Source organism: Amblyomma mixtum, chromosome 9, assembly GCF_055824585.1.
Source record: "Amblyomma mixtum isolate Tamu chromosome 9, ASM5582458v1, whole genome shotgun sequence".
Taxonomy (NCBI): Eukaryota; Metazoa; Arthropoda; class Arachnida; order Ixodida; family Ixodidae; genus Amblyomma; species Amblyomma mixtum.
In genome coordinates, this window is record NC_143020.1 from 39,996,356 (window position 1) to 40,000,693 (window position 4,338).

At 53.3% G+C, this 4,338-nt stretch overlaps 1 pseudogene; it reads right to left on the reverse strand.

Annotated features, from left to right (window-relative positions):
• Positions 1 to 1,673: 1,673 nt before the first annotated feature.
• On the reverse strand, positions 1,674 to 3,622 carry LOC149328810 (uncharacterized; annotated as a pseudogene).
• Positions 3,623 to 4,338: the final 716 nt, after the last annotated feature.

The following is a 4,338-nucleotide window of genomic DNA, read 5'->3' on the forward strand; positions in this document are numbered from 1 at the left end:
GGTAAGCGTGGCTGTGCGGTGGCTGAGGAAGTCTCGGATGTAGTTGTACATCCTGGCGCCAACTCCCAGGGTCGTAAGGTTTTCTAGGATAGCTGAGTGTGTAACGTTATCAAATGCCTTAGTGAGATCCACCCCCAGGATAGCTTTAGTGTCGAAGGTCTGTGAGTTGATAATGTGATGTTTTAGCTGCAAGAAGACGTCCTGTGTGGAAAGCCCTGGTCGAAATCCAAACATGCTAGTGGGCATGAGATTGTTGCTTTCTAGGTATTGGCAAAGCCTGCACTGGAGTACATGCTCCATGAGTTTGCCAACAGAAGATGTGAGGGAGATGGGTCTGAGGTTAGAAGTAAGCAGAGGTTTGCCAGGTTTGGGTATGAAAATGACTCTTGCCTCTTTCCATTGTGGTGGGAGGGTGCCCAGTCGCCAGCACTCATTAAAGTATTCTGTAAGTGCAGCAATGGATTGTGCGTCGAGATTCCTGAGAGCCTTGTTATGTACCCCGTCTGGGCCGGGGGCTGAGGACGTGTTAAGCGTCTGGAGTTCAGCCTGGACCTCTGCTTCTGCAATGGGTTGGTCAAGCTGGTCGTTAGGGGGGCCTGCATAATCAGGGTGGTGGGCAGGAGGGTATGTGGGGAAGTATTGATTTCGAAGTTCTTGGAGGAGGTCTGGTGGTGGTATATCTGAAGCATGTATGAGTTTGGTGAGGGCGTGTCTCTGGGCAGTCTTAGAGAGAGTGGAGTCTATTAAGTGCCGAAAAAGGTTCCAGGTCTGAGGCACACTCATATTGCCATCAAGCTTGTTGCAGATAGATTCCCAGTTCTGACGTGAAAGATTCGCTGCGTGTGTTTCTATCTCTTTGTTAAGGCGGGCGAGGCGACGCTTAAGTGTCCGGTTCCATCGCTGCCTTTGCCAGCGGCGCTCTAGGCCTCTTTTAGCCTCCCATAAATGTAGGAGGCGGGAGTCAATTGTGTCGCTTGGGCAGTCTTCGGGTAGAGTAAAAGTTACGGATCGGACATCGCTTTTTAGCTTCTCGGTCCGTGCGGTGATGTCCGTGATGGGGACGAAAGTGCGTGCTGTTCTACATGAGCGGAAAGAGTCCCACTTTGTAAGAGTGGAGCCTCTGAGAGGCCTGCGATGTAGTTGAATGTGTAAGAGAATCTCGATGATGAAATGGTCACTACCAAGATTCTCTTGTGTGTTGCACTATGTGGCGTGAGGGAGGCGATGTGCGAACGTGAGGTCTGGCGTAGTGTCTTTACAGAAACTGTTTCCCGTGCGTGTAGGAGAGGTGGGGTCTGTGAGAAGGGAGAGACCGGCTTGTTGCGCGGCTAACCATACCCGACGTCCTTTCGGTGTGTCGTGTGGGTAACCGCAGGCTGTATGTGGGGCGATAAAGTCTCCCACGACGACTAAGGGGCACTTGTTGGCTATGCGCTTCGCGAGCGTAAAGAGGCGTTCGAAGTTACCTTGAAGGCACTTAGGGTGGCTATAAACATTTAGGATGAAGACACTGTTCGCTCGAGTGTGTTGCGGCACAAGCTCAATAAAAAGGTAATCAATGTCTTCAATCACTATGGAATGGGAGATGGTGGTGATTGAACGACGAACCAGAAATGGGGGTGTGGGGGATGTGGGCAGAACAGGACATAGCCGGGTAGGGTGAGTGGGTTTGAGGGTTCCTGCAGGGCAAGGATGTCGGGTCCTGCAGCGCAGGACAGCAGTTGGTGGATTACGTGACGCTTGTGACCAAATCCCCGGCAGTTCCACTGCCAGAGTGTAAGATTACGGAGTGGAACTGCCATCATGACAATCTATAGAGGAGGGAGCTGTAACGGGGGGTTGGGAGCCCTGAACTATGGTAGGGATAGGGTTGGTCTGTTCCTCCGGTGCTTTGGGCTTCTTGCGTCTGTTTGGTGTGGGGTCACGCTTTGGGAGTCGGGACTCAAGATCGTTACAGCGTTCAGAGAATCCTTGAGTTTGCACATCGAATCGGTGGTTAAGAATAGCGTTGTCTTGTGTTATGCGGATTACTGCGTCTTTGATGGGTGTGTATTCCTCGTTGATGCGAGTTATAGCTTCCTGCAGTTTTGCCTCAAAGCGAGCTGCAAATGATTCAAGCAGGGTTGGTATGTTGTTTAGTGAGATGGGTGTGGAGGGGGAAGGCGTTGTGCACGGAGGTGAATTTGTAAAGGGATCAGTGTCAGCCTCCATTGCTAGCAAATCAGGAGAGGAATTAGGCTCGGAGTGGGAGGACGAGGTATCGGCGGTAGGCGGGTTGGGAGGAGGAGTTTGGGATGTGGTAGGAGTGGGAGCAGGTGGAAGGGTAGGACGAGCGGCAAGAGCACTTATCTGGGCTTCCAGCTTGGCGATGTGTTAACGCAAGGCGGCGGCTTCTGCTCGGGCTGCTGTAGCTTCTGCTTTAGCCGCTGCTGCCTCCTCCTGAGATTTTGCCAGGGCTTGTTGTAGACTGGGTTGTGCAGGCAAGGATGTCGTGCGCCTGTGTGAAGAGGTGGAGGTGTCCCAGACTTGTTTCAACGGCACTGACCAAGCTGGTTTGTTTTGGTTGGGCTGTGGGAGTCCGGATGACAAATGGGGAAAATTTTCTCTGGATAGGACCAAGTCGTGCTGCTGCGTTTGTGGGTGGTTTGGCTGTTTCCGTGGCTGGTGGATGTTGCGTCCCTTGCAGGATCCCGTGCCTGTCAGGTGTGAGCCCTCGCACAGAATGCACTTAGGCGTGCAAAGTGTGTCTTCTTGGGAGTGTTGTGTTCCACAACGGGGGCAGATATATGTCTTGGGACTCGAGCATATGTCATGGCGGTGACCCGGCTGTCTGCAGTTAGTATAGGCATCCGGACTGCCACGGTATGGGGTGCAGTGGTGGATGGCTCCCATGTATTTGATGGAGTGAGGTACTGTGGTTTCGTCGAAGGTGATCCGGATGGAGTGTGTCTTTCCCATGCGTCGTGCTGCTAGAATGGTGTATTCAGGATTTCTTTTTACCAGGTCGTGGTACAGTTGCGTCGGCGTCTCGTCGCCATAGGCGTTCGTGATGACTCCTCTGGTAGCCCCCGGTGGTGGTGCTACGTATGCCGCGCAGGGATATGTTTTGCCTTCGATGGTGAGAGAGGTCAGCGTCTTGAGAGTCTCGACTGTTGGGAAATGTGTGGTGTCCATGGTGAAAGTATTGTTCGTCGGGTGGACGCGCAGGCAGAAGTCGTCCGGTGGAATGATGTCGAGCTGGGTCTGCACTGTCTTCAAGAGCCGGGGTGCTGGGACATCTAGGAGCCGTAGTTCACCTCGCGGGCGAACGACTACTCGAATAGCGTTCGGTGGGAGTGGTGGCAGCTGCTTGCTCCGCTGTACTGCGAGGCGAGCCTCCTTAGTCGCAGGTGGTAGACGGGCCGGCGTCTTGCCGCTGCCGGTTACGGCAGCTGCGTGGCGCGACGCGTTGTTGGCGTTCGGGTGAGCTGCGTCTGAGGTAGCGTTGTCGGAGCGGTAAGGTTTCGGCGAACTGGCTGGTCGGGAGGCGTAGGCTTTATACAGCACCGGTGTCCAGTCGCTTGAGTTTTGCTCTTCCGCGGTGATGGTGCGGCCTTCAACCGTTACCTCCATGACAACGGCTGCCGTCGCCCACGGAGTCGGCGGAGGGGAGGAATCCTAGTGCGGCCTAGCTGTGCGGCTTGGCGTCTCGGTCCGATAATTGTTCTTCTCTCAGAATAGGTCGGATTATGCCCGTAATGGGCGGCTTTCCTGTCCTCCTTAGGCAGTTATGTCGGTTTTCGAGCAGATTAGTGGCCATAGGAGAGATTGGGTAGGAGAAGCACGTACCGTTTGCCGCAGCCGACGTTGCAGGCATCCGCTCCCGTTGGCCTGGAAAATCGGAGACCTGGAAGAGCATTCAAAGACAATTTGTCTCATTGTATGGGGTCAATCGCGCACGAATTACAGGCTTCTATTTCAGGGAGCCCTAACTAGAGAACTCAGATCTAAAATCCGGCTCTCTGCGTTCTTCGGTTAGATTTCCCAGAAGCTCCAACAATTGTTTACATGCACGAGCAACTTTCAGGTTTTCTTTGCTCTTCAACGCGTGCCATAGTTGCTCGCCACATGCAGCTGTAGAAACACTAAACCGGCCACGAACCATCTGTGGAAGCCATGAGAGCTTCAGTGTCCAGAAAAAAACACCTACGTAGAACAGGCAGGTGCTTCGCAGTAAAGTACCATGGCTTGTCTGCTCTGAGAGCCCATGAGTAATGGTCCCTGGTCATCTATCAAATCAGCCACGAGCGGAGAGAAGCTAAAAATTGTGGCGCCAACTTAATTTGTGCAATCCACTTC